Here is an 18,703-nt window from a genome sequence, read left to right as displayed (position 1 = left end):
GAAAGGGTATCAGGTGTGAGTAAAATAAACAAGCCAGCCTCCAGTGAGGTCATTAGTACACAGGATAGTTTACATTGTGGTGTTGGCTAATTATTGGCATCAGACAAAAATTCACATGAGGAGAGAGAGACTTGTCTCTTGTGAGACTTATAAAAGACATTAGCAATTGGACTTATGTATACAATATTTCATCGATTTTAAAAGGTAAATGTCTTAAGGATACTTGTTTCTGAAATGATTTTTAACTGGATATTGAGGGCCCACATCTGTATTACTCTGCAAGCCAAAAATATATAATTTTACTGACCCTATTTAATCTTATTTCAGTAGTATTTGGATGCAAGTGTACTTTTGTTGTTGAAAACTTTGAAATGCAGCATTTTTGTTAACTATGGAACAATATCTATAGATGTAAATAGCAGATTTAGTCAAATATGAAAAAAATTCATGCAAGGATGTACATAATTTTATATAAATCCTTGGTTCCTTACAAATATTTTTTCACACATTTACAGTAATTTTTAGATAATTTTATTATTTAAAAAATAAGTCTTACTGATGTATGTGTTTGATCTTTTCTTAGATTGGTTGTTAATTAGAAGTGAGGAAAAGTAATTAAATATTTACTATTCACGCCTAGACAAGATGTTGTATAGATTGTCAATATAAGCCTTTGTTAAAAAATCCTCCTTATTGTGGAGAGTTAAATACTTGAATTAATCTTTTATATCATTTGTCAATTCAATCAATATTGACCAGAAACATGTCACCAGACTGGATCCCTCCCCCACAATCAGCTGACCTGCAAACAAGTTTACCTGAGGTTATTTATTTACCTGTAATTGATTAGATAATTTAATCTTTGATTATTATGTAGATAACCCCCAGGATTCTTTTCAATAAATTTATGACCCTGTTTTCTGGATTAGGAACAACCATAAAATTAATGTGACATTTTGATAGGGGTATTGTACACAGCTACAGCACAAAGGATTTAGAAAAGAGGAAAAATTCAATAATTGTAAAGGAATGTACAGTTTAGTTGTGGAATTCTTTGTGAATGAGGAAATGTGACATTGCATAGTAGATGCATCAGTGATCTATAATACATGAATACATGTGAGTTCATTCATCTAAAGGATTGTTTAAAAGCTATCTTGAGAGATTATCAGATTTGGTGAAATTTACATAAGGTATTAAGCATGTTTTGTTTTATCTCCACTTGAAATAGTTGTTGATAAAAAGAATAATGGAAATTCAACATAAGTTAGGTATGTACTAAACCAAAACATTTTATTATTTCTGCTTGCAATTAATTTGAAAGTTTAACAAAAAATAACATATATCTGTTCTCAAGACTGAAAACAGGACGTTTTATGTCATGTTACAAAGTTGTCCCACATTAGAATGTGGACCCTCCCAGCACATTCACAAAACCTCAACATTTAATATCCCCATACTTTAAAATATTTTTAATGATAAAAAAATCATAATGAGGATTATATATATTAGTGCAACTTTAAGTGTTTGAATCATTCATGACAATAAAAGAACCAACTTTATGTGTTATATTACAGAGAATATTTATTATATATACAATTATGCATAACTATTAAACCTCATGTGAACAAGGTGGAGTGACCCTCTCTATTATAATTACTAAATCATTTAGGTTCCCCAAATTACAAACAAATCATGTTTTGATATTTATAAATATTAATTTTGTCTGAATTACATGATGTGGTACCTGATTTACTTCCTTCGATTATGATTAAGACCATTACATGACATGGAATAATAGTCCCATGTACCCTGACAATCACAGTGATACTACATTGTATAAACACAAAATAACAGAATTGGGGATGCTGCTGTAATTTGAATTACTGCCAAAACGTAAAATGGAGGACAATTTGATCCTGCAGAAGGGGACCTGTATCTTATAATTTTGTAAATTTAGCAAATAGCTATGACATTGCATAACATTCAGAATAAAAAATAAACAATTTTCTCTATAATTATACAATCAATTGACAAATAGATACTTCAGTTTGAAATGAAGAATTTTCTCACAATTGTCTAGTGAATTAGTGAAGAATTTAAATTTGAAATTAAATGACATCTTGACATTTTGAAGTGTTAATGAATTAAGACATCAATTAGGCCTGGAAATGCATCTTTAAAAGAAACATGATTTCTGAGATCTTTTAACTAATTTAAGAAACAAAATCTGACATTTTAAGATTGCATTGGAAAGCACATTTCAAGGTCAATGATTCTTTAAAAGGGAAACATGACACATTTCAAGGTCAATATTCTTTTAAAGTGAAACATGCAGTTGTGAGTGCAAGCTCTCATAGTTAAAAATGACTCTCTTTTGCAATATAAAGACACAATTATTTGGTGTCCTTAAAGAAACTCATGTGCAAATATATATATTTACTATTTAGTAATTTTCCGTTTAAATTGGAAGCACAGAACAGTACTTTAAATTTATCCTTTATTTAATAAATGTATGAAATATTTTCATTTCTGACCATTTACATGATGTTTATTATTGGACCATGCTTATTGTTCATCTTTTCATGAATTACAGTATGAATTTTCTGTCCAATCACTGCTGGTGTAGCCCAACAGGTTTAGACATAGTCAAACCCCGCTGTCTTCTACCTGTTTAGAATTAGAATAGACAATTGACGACCAGATATATATGAGAGAGTAGAAATGTACATGTAGGCCACAGTCACATGGTTCTTTGAATATTTTACATTGGCCAGACATATCTCTGTGTCCGCAGATTATTGTGGTTTATATTTCCAAGTATTTAATTGTTCGTCATAGACTAGTCTGAATTGCTTATGAAACTATCTATCATTCCTAAGGCCATTTTATCCCTTTCATCCATTTCTCACTTTAGCCTATGATAAGAGTTGCAGAATGCAAGACATTAAGGGATTACTATAATGGCGGCAGCATAAACTTTGTGTTTTTAAAGCTTCACACTTTAGAAGGTAGAAGACCTGGATGCCTTCAATAACAGCTGACTTATTGATAATGTTAGTCTGTGATACTTGTAGTAAATATTTTATTTACAAACTTTCAATATAACTTCAATCATGATAAGTTAAGCAGGCAAGACATTTCAGAGTGTGCATTCCTGTTCTAAGTTTGTAGTGAAGATAGTTGATAATAGAAAACATTACCAGTGAACTGTTTTCTACATACTTGTAGGTGGACACCTGATCTCTGACACAGTGAACAATGCCAGTTATTTCCCAAAGATTAATATTTTTAAACCTCTTTTATTTTCAGATAACTATAAAGACATAGTAATGTGAATGGATATATAGGAGATAAAATATATCAATAAGGTAAGAATTCCAGAGACTAAAGAAGCTATGAGGACGCAGAGCAAAAAGTTGGAGCATTTATTTTGTCAAATATGTGAAGACTTTTAAGTAAATAGATTTGATTTTTTTAAACCAAGGTTATGATTTAGGAGGAAAATCATTATTATAATATTTACACAAACAATACAATACAATGGTTCAGGAAAGGGCATTATAAGTACAGGAAGACATATACATGATATACCCAGACAGAAATTATAAAAAATGCACATGCGTAATTGTGATCATAAATTTAGTTTTTAGGGAAATCCCATAAATTTATCTTATACTTCTAAGAATACCAGGCCTCCATCAATATTTTATTCTCCCTCTTTTGGAACATATCAACACATGCATAAATAAAAGCAGTGGTAAGAAATGTTTATTCAATGTAGCTACTTTTATTCTGTTAGTCTGTCAACATCATGTCTGTTAATCGTGTAGAACACATATACTTCATGCCATTCATAAGTCTTCTACAGAAAAGTGTAGGTGTTTGTCTCAACAGGGATAAATCTGTCAGTATAGGCTATGGAATTGATGGAAAAAATGTCACAATGGAAGAAATAATTCTGTTATCAGGTCTGTTGTACACTTTGGAAGATTCTTAGTATAGAATGGTGTGGGTGTTCTCAAGTCATTTGCTTAAATGGAAACTTAATGGAGATTACATGCATAAAAAATTATGAGAAACTTGCTTGGATTTGCCTTTTTTGCACTCATATATTTCTTTACAAAATTATGATTTTTTTCCTGTTTGATTGCCTGATTTTGATGCATTACATAATCTTTCCTGACATATTAAAAAAAAAAACTATAATAAGGAATTTTCAGCAGTGCTGAACTTGTCATGTGAAATATTGTTATTATTGTGGAGTAGTCATGGTAGTCAGGATTTCAAGCATTTATCCATTCATGAGGGGCATCCATCAACATGGTTCTTACTGTTTCATCATTTAAAGTCGTACAGAAGATGTAAAGTACTGATATAAGAGTTCTCATATAAACTTAAAGTTAAATAAAAAAATAACCTTGTTTTCTTAGTTAGTGAGGAAAAAATTCTGTTTTTTAAATCCTTGAAAATTTGAAAGTGTTAAAATTGCACCTAGAAGTTACCCTTAACCTAAACAAGGACGTGTGTTTAAATTTCCATAAGGTGTAAGATAATGGTATGAAAAGATCATAGGAGTAATTATGTATAATTACTGATGACCCGTGATTTGATGTTCTTTATGTTTTGAATAAGATATCCTAAGGAGTGCTTTCTTCAGTAATTAAAGTAACAGTATTAATTTTGTTTATCCTTGAAATCAGAGAAGTTTGTTAGGGATAGAAATGTCTTTCTTTGTAAAATGAGGAACAATTTTAAGACTAACATCGAAATTTTCCTTTAACATGTTTAAGAAGTTATGTATTAAGTAAGCTACTATTAATACAATTTATGTAAATGAGAATTTAATACATTTTATGGAAATGAGTACTACATGCACAACAAAATTCCAATAATTCATTGTACATGTTGTATTCATTGTAAAATGAGCTGGAAAAACAGATTAAGATAAACCTGCCTCTGCAATTATATTATTTTATATACATGTAGGTGCAAGGACTTATGAATATCAGCCTATGAAATCTGAAGTTACAATCTCTGTAATTAGAGGGTGTCAGAGAATTAAAAATCTTTCATTGATGGCTCGTTCCATCATCAATTGATAAAAAATGGCAGGAAAATTATTACTTTGGTTAGAATGTTTGTACACGTATTTTATATGAAGTGAATCTTATGACATTCAATATCTATCGTGTCCATCCGTGCACAAGTTATTTAGTTTATATCAGGAGCTTTGTACTCGATATTTGTTGATTTGTGATTTACATCATCAGAGAAGTCTGTTATTGTCTGCCTACTTGATCAGTTATTGGGTTGACTGGTACCCTTGTCTCTGTTTGGTACTGTTAGTGGATTTGTTCCACGTCAGAGAAATTGTGATGTTTTATTGAGTTGACTGCGGGTCCCTGCTTTATAATACACTGTCTGCAGATCTGCTTTATTCCAGTAGACAAAGACTTATATGACTTTCTTATTAGATTTATATAATCAATACAGATATTCTTTTTTGTCATCATTTTCTCATTAATGTTTGTGTTCATCCAAATGTTTTGATATCCATGTCCATTAGTATGATGAGACATCGATGTAAACTTAATTCTTCATTTTAAAATGTTTTAATTAATTTTATGAGATACAAAAGGTATATTGTTCTAGAAGACTATGATATTCTCAAGAAGACATTCTATTTATTTTTTATTTTTATGACTTTATAGTTAACCCTTTCCTCTATTATGACACATTTTAACGCCACCCCCTTGCTTGAATTCCATAAAAATTAGTAATATCTTTTCATTAGCACACAAATATTGAAAAGTAATTACAAAGCAAATTGTAATCAATCAAAGGTTTGTTTTAATTTGTCTCTTATAGTTGTTGATTTCTGTGTCATATAGTCTCTTGTGTTAAGTTGTCTCATTGGCAATCATACCACATCTTCTTTTTTTATATTGTATAAGTATTTAGTTTAAGCTTTCAAGTACAGGATTTTGCTCTTCAATAATGTCTACTTTCCTTTTGACAAACAAAAGACATTACTTATAATATTGTTGAATTGACCTTATCAAAACTTCTGTATTAACAAGAAAGTTGATGATATTGATGATGATAGAGTAGAATGGGGTGTTTGTATTTAAGTATTTTGTACCAAGAGATCTTTTTTACACCAGCTGGGAATCTTATGAAGAAATTTATAATCAGAATTTGCCAGAATAGCTTTCATCAAAATCAATCAAACAAAAAATCTTAGTAGGGTTTATGTTGCCAGAAATTTCATTTTTGATAAATTTATCAGCAGTTCCTGACTTTTGAAAAATTGATCATAATTTTTCTGATTTTCTATAATCTAAGTTTATCTTTCAAAGAAAATTAGATTCTTAAACTATTTTGTGTTTCCTTTTATTTTGTATTTGTACCCACACTGTTTTTAACATCATTATCTAGGCAATAAATTGATGATTCTAGCATAATATCTTTAACACTCATTTTGAACAAGACATCCTTTTATTTTCAGGGCTTTTGAACATTCAGATTTCTGTGTTTTTTTCTTTTATAATTAAATTTGATTTTCAATGGTCAGCTGATCCTTAGCTAGACACTTGGCTAATTATTGTCAGCTTCAGATTGTTTCTGGACAGAACCAGTACCTATCAATTGTTTGAACTATATTTTTCAGGGGGCAGATTTAGTCATTTTCAAAAGGGGGTCCCAACCAAGGATAAAAGGGGTTTTCCATTCCTTAGAACCCCTACCCCACACCCAACCCCTCATGGACCGACACTCACTAGTAAAAACCTCAAGGTTAATTGTTCATATTACAATAAATATGCTCTAAACTTTCTCACCTTCAGTATGAATATAATTATCTTCTTGCTGAGTTCATCCATTGTTTTGACAGGTGAAAGCAATTACAAGAACAAAACCTTTTACATGTGTAAAACATATACTGGTGAAAGTTCTTCAAATAAACAAAATTCTAGATGTTTTACATGTTGTGAAGAGAAATCTTACCACAGTTGGAAGGGTATTGGTTTACCATAATTCATTATTTCCTGTGTGGGTATGATACGGTTGTGAATATGACTGTGACCACAGTTTTGTCATTGTCAAGTAACTGTTCAGTATTATGACTGATTGGAGTCTTATAGCTATTCTACTTCATTTTGATTGCATTCTGAATTATGAACTATTACATTGGCATCTATCTAGCAATGAGAGAAACAAAAAAATGAGGAAGTTTTAAAGAAAGTAAATGATTGAGTTTGGAGGACAAGTAATGTATAATTTTCAGTTTTGCTGATAATAGTGTTATTGTTGTCTTTATATTGTCATTTCATTGCTGGCAAAAATAATATGGTAAATGAGACTCAATCACAGAGACTAACTACAGCTGAAATTTTATCTTGAATTCATTCCATATTTCATAATATATGGCAAAATATTTCCTTTCTTCTAATCTGATAGGAACAGATATTAATTCTATTTTGTTGTGTCCTGAAATGACAATTCTTTTAGTTGATTACAAATAGACATGTTATATAAAAATTTGGAATCAGTATAGATTCAAAGTTAACCTAACAATAATCTCTGTCAAACATTTCTGTAGCCTTTATCATTTGTTTTATCTACTATTACTGTACAGACATAGGAACATACAGAACCTCTCTGTGGAGTATGTTATATAGATCATTGTTATGGTACAGTCTGTGTTGGGAGAACTTAGAACATAGAGTTTGGCATTGGTCCAGACAGAGATACATTAGAAAGCTATTGACATCCTCCATTCTGATGTAAGAAATATGATGATTGATCTTTAATGGGAATTACCCAGTGTACCAAAGTGATAAGACAGGTTTTGAAAGACACAATTCTTCAGACATTATAATGGCGTAATCACAAATCTTTATATCTAAAGACATGCAGAGGGAGAAATGTTAATGTCATTTTTCATTCTTCAGTACTTTTGCAGTTGTTTGTAAAGGTGCAAAATGGTCAGGGAAATTAGTAGACTCATATACATGATATACAAAATTCAAAGTGTAGCCTGTCAGACTATGGTCTTTTTACTTAATGAACCATTCTTACAATTTAAGGGTAAAGTTTTATTTGACATCCAAACTTTCTCTGTTCTTTAACATGTGCTTTTGATTCTGCAGTCATGTCATGTAACAGAAAGTAATGTAAGATCCAAACAATAAAAAAGGAAGATTCAACACAAAACCTGCAAGTGATGTATGCTTGGCAACAAAATACACCAAAATAATTGTAGAGAGGAGGAATTTGAATAACTAATTGATTGATTGATTGTTGTTTGACATCCATTGGCAGATATTTCAGGATAGGAAATGTTTTGCAATTTTTGCTCTATATACATATGTCTGCCTATGTGTAGATTTAACTGTAAAATTATACCTTGTCCATCAGAATTCTTACGATTAAGAAATACCAGGTGGTAGAACATTTATAAAGTGCCTAAAAAGTCTAATTAACAATGTTAGATTGACTCTTATAATTCTTTGTTCTGGTCCTGCTCATATCAGATCTGATCTAACGACTCTTTACTTTTGCTGGAACCTGCTCATATCAGATCTGATCTAATGATTCTTCACTTTCTCCCCAATAGGGGAGGGGAGCCCATGTATGGGAGGAAGTTGATAATCAGATCTATTGTAATATTGTCTGTGTTGAAATTTCAGTAATATTACATTAACGACACTGTTAGTTGACAAACAGACATCAATTTTTTTTTATAATTGTTCATCATAACATTTACATCTGTGGATTGCTTCTTTATATGCCATAGAAGTTGATAAACAAATTTCACTGATCAGTAAATGTAACTATATTTATGCTACAATAGAGACCCTTACAGAGGTGTGAGGATTGTTGTTACATTATCATAACACATCTAAATCTCTTACATATTTATACAGATCAAAGGATGTCAGATATATATATCATAAGGCATATATAAACTGTAGGGTGCTATATACTTCAATGATATTATGTAAGGTAGCTGGCAATGATACTGATTCAAGGGAAAACCTTGTGTTGTGTATGTAAAGTTTGATGTTTGATGGATAGAGATTAAATGTGATGTTCTACTATAAAAGTACCAGTATATTCAGTGAAAAGTGTTCGTTGTTGGTTGCTGTCTGCATGTTTTGTTTACGTTTGTTGTTATTTACAAAAATAAGGCTGTTGCTGTTGCTTTTTCTTTTGAATTATTTCACATTTGTTTCATTAGGTTTTAAAGTTAACAAAGACATGTGTGTTTTACTAATGGTTGAAGACCATACGGTGCCCAAAACTTGTTTACATGTACATGCTAATTTCCTTTGGTCTCTCATGGATAGATGTCTCATTGGCATTAACTATTGTGTAAGAAATTAAGTTATTTAACTCAGTCAGATTGTAGCTCTTAAATAAGGGAAAGATCAGTACTAAATAAGTGTAGCTTTAGAAGGAATATAAAATCTATGTCTATGTTATCAGGTCTTTCCTATTTAGTGCTTTAAACACACATTCAGATTATATTTCAACATTTGTACATATGTGGCAGAATTCAAGGCATTCTATTCCTACACTTCTAACAAGACCTGAGTTGACCTGTAGTACTCTCCATGCTGAAAACATTAAAGTCAATCCCAGCAGACTCTACCATACAGATGTAAATACAGTTTACTTAAGTATCTATAATGTAACACCTCCCAGAAGACAGGTATATATACAGCTGATAGAAACAGATGTCAAACTACCTTGTTAATCAGTGTATATGTTCCTGTAGGCTTAAACATTCTCACATTAAATTCTTTTAAAGACTCAGCTTGAGGAACCTGGTACATAAAAAAACTATAATTCTGTTTTTTCTGTTTCAAGATACCAGACAATCTGTAGTTCAACAGGGATATTTCTACAAGACACATTCAATCAAAGTATTAGAAAAATGTATTTGGTACAAAAACACTAGATGATGTATTAACTCAGAATATCCTGTACAATCCAATATATTTGTACCAATAGAAATTACTTTAATTTATTATTTTTTAATTCCTCATTGTACTAGTTTCCTGTTCAAAAGAATCTCAACTAAAAGAAATTCCTGCTTATTTTCATGGGGTGTTAGTGATTTTGCTAAGTGGTTAGAAATTCAAAATACTAATCAGTTGTCTTATAACTTGGTCATTGACAGACAGTCGTCACCCTTCAAAATCAGAAGTCTAAACATTCACAGTACACCTTGCAAAGCTTGTAATGCTGTCAAAAGTCAGACAACAGACTTATCAGTTTGTTTTCATGTCAAAAACTTTCTATGCTCTTCTAGGATTTTGTTGTTTTTTCATATGTACTTTGTTACACTATGTTAATATGATTCAAAATATTTACTCACTGATGTTCTCAGCTTTCATTGTACATATAGTCACATGGTAGCTAAACCTGGCTTAAATTTCAAATGTTTCAAGAACAAATTTTGAAAAAAAAACACAGATGAAATAAATACTTTCAAATAACATTAACAATACCAATTTTACTGCACCAGATGAGAATTTCGACAATTAATGTCTCTTCAGTCATGCTCTTAGGCAAAAATTTACATTATCATTGAAGCAGCAAATGGTAAATAAAATTGGCAAAGGGCTTAAATTTTCTGGGCATTTTTTTCAAAACAAAATTTTCAGAATTAACAATTGTTAGGTCTACTAACGAAGGTACTGCAGTATACAGCATAGAAATGATGCAATGAAAAATAATTACACAAAAGGAAAATATTGGTGACGGATTGTATGAGAAAATAATAGGAGTATTACATAACAGAATACACAGATACATAATGACTTTGACAAGAGAAGTGTTTGTCTTGCATGATCAGGATACATTAATCTTATTGTTACATAACTGAATGTTAATGGTCTGTGTCTTCACCAAGGAAATGGAGACCTTATCACTTAATGTGGAAAATTCATTATTTTTCTCCACTAATTACTTTTTGTTAAAAAAAAAAACAAACAATTAGCAGCAATGCACTGAGGAATTGTTATGTGAAGGTAAAGTCATTTGTGAAAAAATGGAAAAAATATAAATTAAACAAATCTGAATTCACCTGAAAAGAAACTTTTAAAAGATCTTTTAATATACCTCAGATGACAAAATATCCAGATTTAAAGTGAAAAGAAGTGCATCTTTGAAGGAGGGATTTCCTTATACAGATACAAAGTGGCAGACATCAGATCTGATGCAGGTCATTGACAGCTAAAAATCTCAAATAAATGGAAATGTCTGTAAATCTTAAACATCTGAAAATGAAACAAAATATGTAGATGAAGGATACAAAAAAAACAATCTATTTTTTTCACGACAAGTCGAAAACAATTTTTTTCTTTCAATTTTAGCATTACATATAGTGGCAGCTGAGGGTGAAACAAACAATTTTTTTTTCTCAGAATCAAAAACAAATTATGTTTTTCTCCAAAAACTGGAAACAAACTTTTTTTTCCAAAAAAAACCATAACCCCCCCCCCCAGAAAATCAAATGGTTGCTGCCTAACTGATCAATTTATTTCAATAATAACTTTTTTCAACAACTGTCTTTTCAAGTCAGAAAAGTAATGTTAGCTGTATTTGATATATTTTCAATTTACAAAACAGATTCTACAGTTCATTATAAGGAGCCTGGTCAATATCTTCTATCAGGATAACAGTGTCAGTTCTAATCTATCAGAAATAACATTTTGTCTCCAACACCAGGAGATTGGCCATTTGTATTTTATCAAATAGTTAAAATGAATTTTATTAACTCCACATCCAATATGGCTGCCATTTACCTCACGTCTGATTGGATCAATTTGTCAATCATAATAGATGTAAACTGTTTGAATTAGTCCCTGAGACTTCTGCCAATTGTAGATATATTCACCTGATAACATAATATTCTTAAATCCCAATTTTAGATATATTGTCTGAGAAAATAAGGACATTCAGGCTTCTGAGGCTTGCTTCTTAAGTCCCCGATTTCTAAAACCTCAGATTTTTTTGACATGATAAGATCTCACTGCATAATATTCATTGATATTAGGCCCTACTTTGTCCATTGACAATAAAATTTCTGCGTTTGCACCTTACACATCATACTTATATTCAAAGATCGGTTTATACACCATAGCTAGGTATTAAACGAATATTCAAATTTAACTATTTGTTTTTTTTGATAAGTAATTATTGTCCTCTTACTTATTTTCAAATGGTGTTGTATAATCTGAGGATTGCACAGAATAGTTATTTGATGTTGGCTTTCATAATTATAAATTCACTATTAACAAAACTTTAAATTTTGGAAAAACTAAGGCTTTTCTACCTCAGAAAAAGATTACTGTAGCTGTATTTGGCAAAACTTTTAGGAATTTTCGGTCCTCTGACTTAATGCTCTTCAACTTCATACTCTATTTGGCCTTTTAAACATTTTTTTGATTCGAGCGCCACTGATGAGTCTTTTGTAGACGAAACGCGCGTCTGGCGTACATATAAAATTTTAATCCTGGTATCTATGATGAGTTTATTTGAAATAATTGAACTTTTAGTAAAGGTCAAAGTACTTCATTCAATGCACTTTTAATTAAAAGGAGAATTATAGACCTCTTGGTCACACATTTAGTTAAGGCATAATTGTCATGGGAGCATATCATTAAATTCTGCTTGGTTGGCCGTGTGTTATGGTTGTCACGTCAACCACTCCCATGGGCCATATCTTCCTCCTAAATACTTGGAGAACCACTAATCAAAAAGTTAAAAATGGTGACATTTACTCAAAGCCTCTATGGACTAACTTTCGTTATTGGTCACTATCTGTCACATTCCATTTGCTGTACACCAATGAGAATCTCTGTTGCTAATCAAGCATTGGTTGGCTAATTTATACGGATAATTGATATTGATTGGATAACAAAATAGCAAAATGTTGGGGATATATATTTTGTTATCATCTTGATGCAGTCTTTAATCTTGTATGATGTAATGAATGTCAGGTTGAATCATTATATGATATGCATTTCTTTGTAGTTTTATGAATAGGTATTGGAGAAACAATCTAAAAGTTGAGATCTATAATGCAGATTGATAAATCCCTTAGAGAACCCCAGATTATCACTTTTACTTTCAGCTTTCACAATCATCTTAAATAATTGGAATTGTCTTTATTTTCACTTTCATAAACCAAAAGGAATTACAAAAATTATGTAAATATTTGCCTGATTCTGGTTCTTAGTTAGATGCTAAAGCATCCTGGGAATTCAGTCAGTAGACAGAATACGAAGATGACACCAGTTTATATTCTAGATCAATAGTCAAAGCAACTGATTGTTATCTTCTGACTAAGTATTAATTCTCATTCATACTACTTTTAAATTCAAACACAAATCCATTTTGAAAAGGAAATGCAGTTGTAGTTGAATTAAAATTTTGCTCAGAAATTCATAATAAATGAATTTTTGCTGTTATGCATTTCCATAGTCTTCCCAAGAGCAGGGTCTTTCCTGAAGAAGAAACTTTCAAATTCACCTATTCAGGCATGTTTCAGTATGAAGAGATTTGATCACTAATAAATTAAAAATAGGGCTGAGCCCCTTAATCACAATTGAAGGTTAAAACCAATAATTATTAGCTGTTTGCAATATATTGAATTTTTTAATATTATAGCAGATATCAAAGAGAGTTCTGAAACACTTGTTTTTTATGAAGAATTAATATTAAGCAGATATTATGAGTCATCTCTGCATTGAAAGATTTGATATACAAACAGACAAGATTATAGAATCACCTGTCAAGCTTAAGATCCACTTTTTGAAATTTTGAGTGCAAATTAATTTTTCAAAGAATATGAAGACATTTTTATCATGAGAAAAAAAATTATTTATAAACATTGATATAATTTGTTATGAAGACATATATACAGAGATGATGATGAGGTCTGATAGAAAAGTATTGCCCCATCCTTAACTGAAGAGATTACTGTAACATTGATTTATGGCCGTCTTTGAAGTTGTCCATTCCATAACAAACAATTTGTCTAGCTAATTTGACTATTAAAGGTTTGATTTTATCCAGATGGCCTGCACTATGGGTGTATCAAAGAAGGCCAGTCAACATAAATCATAACATCAACCAGGTTCCTGTTTGGTATAATGGGATAATAGGGGAAATTAGAAGTACATTGGTATATATCAGTCAGTCAAGACCCAGATCACAGTATATTTTCCCACCAATCTCTCTAAATGTTATGAAAAAATTTGAACATTACGGTAAATTTTAGAAAAAAGTGTCTTAAAACATTTGGTATAAAGATGGAAATGCAAGACTGATCATAAATACTAGAATATTAAAATTAAGAACATGATTTGGTTTTTTTTTTAAAAAGACTGACACTCAATTTATCAGAAAAGTTAAAAAGGCCAAATATAGTATGAAGGGCATTGTTGAGACTCCAAATTCTGAAAAGTTTTGCCAAAAATAGATAAGGTAATTCTATTCTTTGAAATCGACCTAGTCTCTAGCAGAATTACAATGTTTTGAAAATAAACCCAAAAGAGGAATTTGATAAGTTCTGGTTTGGACTTTCATCACAGTGTTGTTCCATAAGTTTGTCCTTTATCTGACAGGAGCGTTCTAGCTTAGATAAGGCATTATTGTTTTGCCATTGGCTTGATTATCAGAAATTAGTCATAATACCAAAACTGTTAAATTAATTTTAATGTCAATCATTAAGCAGGCACAGTTCACACTAGATAAAACAATCCTCCAATAAATGGATTTTATTCATAAACTATGGAGACTGTTGATAATCCTGATCAATAACTAAATGTCCATCATATCTGGTCTGTGATGGAAGAAGAGACAATCTCATTATTTTTTTAGGTTTCAATTTTTTTCAAAGTTATGTTATTGATCAACATTTTTTTAGTGATGATAAATAAGTCTTAAATATTTTTTAAGTATAAACAGTGTTTTATGAGCCATCCGTCACTAAGCTTAATTTGTATAATAATCGTTTTGTTACTCAAAATCCATGATTGTTGCCTTAAAAATGTACTGATTTCTATTTAATAGCAATATAACAACATCAGCCAGATGTTTGTACAAATTACTTTTGGTTTGAGAAAATTAAAGACTGTAAGAACACAGGATATTAAATAATATTCAATGGTTTGACCTTTCTGCTCTTGTTTCTAAGTGTAATATCCATTCTGCAGCTCCATACTTAGGAATAATTGCCTTTTGTATTTGTTTCTTGGTGAAATTAGATTCTTCAACAAGTGTTAAGAGAGAATGTGACACAAAGAGGAAAACGTGTTCTACAATCTACACCATGTATTGATCAACCCCAGAAATGATCACTCATACTACAATAATAGTATAAATAAATTGGACCTGATTATTTACATTGAACGATGGATGTTGACTTCATTTTCTTTACAAAATGGTTCGTGTTCAGTTCTGTTATGTTACAAAGCGTGTACTATTGGTATTAACAAACCATATAAACATTGGAATTGATTTTTATGGGTAGAAAAAATAACTTTGGTTATCTTGTGATAAAACAGTTAAAAGACAATTAATAGTTAATATTTGTGACAGACATGATGGAGTGACAAAAATCAAGTATTCTCTTTCATGGATTATAATCTGGCTTTTATTCCTGCTTCAGGTCAGTAGGCATTTAGTTTACGGTATTAATACTAAGTTAATATTGAAAATTTTTTGTTGTGTTTGTTTTAGATTTTTTATGTAATCAGTGTATGTATTTATCAGGCAATTAAATAACAAGATGTGTTATACTTTGGAAAATTGATAAAACCTATCCAAATTAATTCCATATGTAATTTTGAATGTTTTCCATTATATTATTCAACAGTTTGCAGAAATGTTGTTGCTTTGTTCAATCGGGAGTTTGATACTTGATTCTATTATGGTTGATAAACCATATACATGGCCTTTTCTATAGCAAAGCCTGTTTATTATACATAGACTATCACCTAACCCAGAATCTGATGTGGGACCAGGGCAGAGGGATGATCATAAAGTCCAATGCACATGATGCATATGGCCATATATTAATACACCTAAGGGCTTATATGGTTTTATTTTGCACCCCATTTTGCATAAAAGACAACAAACAGCCTCATTTTCTTATTTCAATAAAAATAATAAACTCCAAAGGTTTGATTAATATTGAATTAAATTTAACAACTCTTAGTTGATATCAAGTTAATAATGTATGCAATTTGATGTCAAATATTGCAATAATCATTAGACCATATAATGGTAAGATAGTGACATCACTCTTATACATGTATTTACTGGACCATTTGATGTCCTGTAAATATTTATTTTATTATCCTTTAAGCAGAATCGGATCATTTCATGTGCAATAGTTGTCATTAAAATAAACAACATGTCCATTGCTATAAAAGTTTCCTCTGAGTCAAATATTATACAAAAAGACAAGGTGCCACCATTTTTGGGGAACACAACAATATCAGTTTGGCAGTACAATTGTACCAGTTTTCCCATTTTCAGTTGGCCTTTAACAATAACTGCATGAAACTGTGCCTTGTTTGCCAAATAACCAAAAAAATTTAAGTTAAGAATTTGCATAAATACATGTGTAGGATAGCCATAAAAAAATCAGGTGATTAATTTAATGATGTTAACCAGTTAATAAACCTTGGGAAAAAATTAGTTAATAGGCGAAACATACAAGTTGTAAGTTACCAATCAAAAGAAGCTTTATAAACCAGCATGGTTAATGAACTAACAAATATTATGGTTTACTGAGGAAACTGAATGCATAAAATGTAATATGGTTTTCTGTAGACAATAATTAACTCATTATGTTAATGTTTGAACAAACAATGGTAATTCTTTGATATTTGGGTTTTATAGGTTTATGTAATAAGTTTCTGGTGTTTGGAGATGATTGAAGTTATACAGACTACTTACACGCTTTTTTTTCTGTGCAAAAAAAAAAAATCTGATATGGATAGTTTCTTAAATGTATCTGAACTATGTTGCTGATAAAAGCTAAGAAAGAAATAACATATGCTATGATTTGGGTTTCTGGTATAAGTTATGAGGCTTTATATTTTGTTCGGAACTAAAAATTTCTTTTTGTTTTCAAATAGCCCACAATTAATTAATCCAGCTTTAATCCACAAAATTCACGCCACAGTTCCAAAAAGGTTCCCCCAGTATTTATAACTACAACAAAATAAGTAATAAGGATGAAATGTTAAACGAACAATTAGCAATAATGAAAAAGAAAAGTAAAAGAAAAGTAAAAGAAAATTTAGATTTATCTTTCATAAACCTATTTAACACAAGCTCTTGATGTAGCTTTTGACTGAGATATTATCAGACCTAGATGTAATAATTCAAGAGTATTTAGTTAGGCTGCCTCACATGAAATGAAAAACTGTAAAATCTGATAGGTAATTTTTCAATGAGAGCTATAAAATAGTATAAAATGATAAGATAAAACCTTTTTTATGAAGTATTTTTGAACATTTATTATCATTTCGCATGCTGAGTTTGACATTAACATTTGATTAGCATTGCAGATTTTGATATGCTCAAATAAAAGTTGATTTGAATAGAATGTATAATGTATAATCATACACCTGAAGAAATAAGAAATTGTGAATTCCACAGACACAGTTGATTCTTCATCAGTTTCTAGTGTTCCATTTGTTTTATGTATAAAGAAAATCAAAATAGATTTGTGTAGGCTGGGAGTTGTTCTGTAATGTAATGTGAAACTTCTGTGTTTTTGTGTTTTTCTTAAGATTACAGGTCTAATTCTCATTACTTTAAGAATAATTAAACTAGCTACCAAACAAACGAATTTATGCAAAGTTTATTTTAGTTTAGATTTAATTATAGCAGGAAACATTTCTTACCTATTTCATCTATCAAAATTGAATTAAAAAAAAAAAAGAAGATTTGCCTCAGTTTAAGTGTACTTTTAAGGATACTTTTGGCAGCTAACAAAAATTGAGAGGAGGATTCACATTTGTCTGATGTTTCATCAAAAGCAAAAGTACACAATTGCTGTCGGTTTGATGGAGAAAAAAATTGATAGCAGCTTTGAACAGGGATTTTTTATTCTAACTGACTGAAATATGGCCAAGATTAAAGATGTGAAACTCCCAGAGGCTGTCACTGTGTTAGAGGTTTTAGAAAAGGCTGGTCCTGTGTACTTTTGTATTTGTACCAATTAAAGATTTGTACTTATGGCAGGGGGTCTTCTTGTCTTCTTAACATAGAAATAATATGATTCTGCATCAATATTTATGAAACTGGATCAATATAATGTCTAAAAGATTAACAATTAATATGCAACAGTATTTAATACATGTCTTTCAAAGTTAGAAAATAAATGCTCTTAATAATTGACCATCATTTATTAAAAAGTACTGGTAGGTGTTAACTTCTTAAATACTGACTGGATTTGGTGAATGGTGACTTCTACACTGGTCTCAATACACAGATCTTTAAGGTGGTTTCTATGGCTTTATAAGTCAAGGTTTACCATTTCAGCCAGGGTTTAAGGAAAATAGCCTCAAAGTTATTCAAGTTAGAGCTGAGGAATACCAGTACCAAGTTGTTAAATATCCTCAAAGTTATTGAAGTTAGAGCTGAGGAATACCAGTACCAAGTT

The 18,703-nt window shown here is 30.5% G+C and overlaps 1 protein-coding gene across 6 annotated transcripts in view; it reads left to right on the top strand.

Annotated features, from left to right (window-relative positions):
* LOC143085059 (teneurin-m-like) overlaps positions 1-18,703 on the top strand; it is a 132,620-nt gene that overhangs the window by 57,749 nt on the left and 56,168 nt on the right. For all 6 annotated transcript variants that reach the window (XM_076261209.1, XM_076261208.1, XM_076261207.1 and 3 more), the window contains exon 4: positions 3,313-3,371. The gene's annotated coding sequence lies outside the window, so the exon portion shown is untranslated. The remainder of the gene's footprint in view (positions 1-3,312; positions 3,372-18,703) is intronic.

This window comes from Mytilus galloprovincialis, chromosome 8, assembly GCF_965363235.1.
Source record: "Mytilus galloprovincialis chromosome 8, xbMytGall1.hap1.1, whole genome shotgun sequence".
NCBI classification, from domain to species: Eukaryota; Metazoa; Mollusca; class Bivalvia; order Mytilida; family Mytilidae; genus Mytilus; species Mytilus galloprovincialis.
This window is presented reverse-complemented; position numbering and strand designations above follow the sequence as displayed.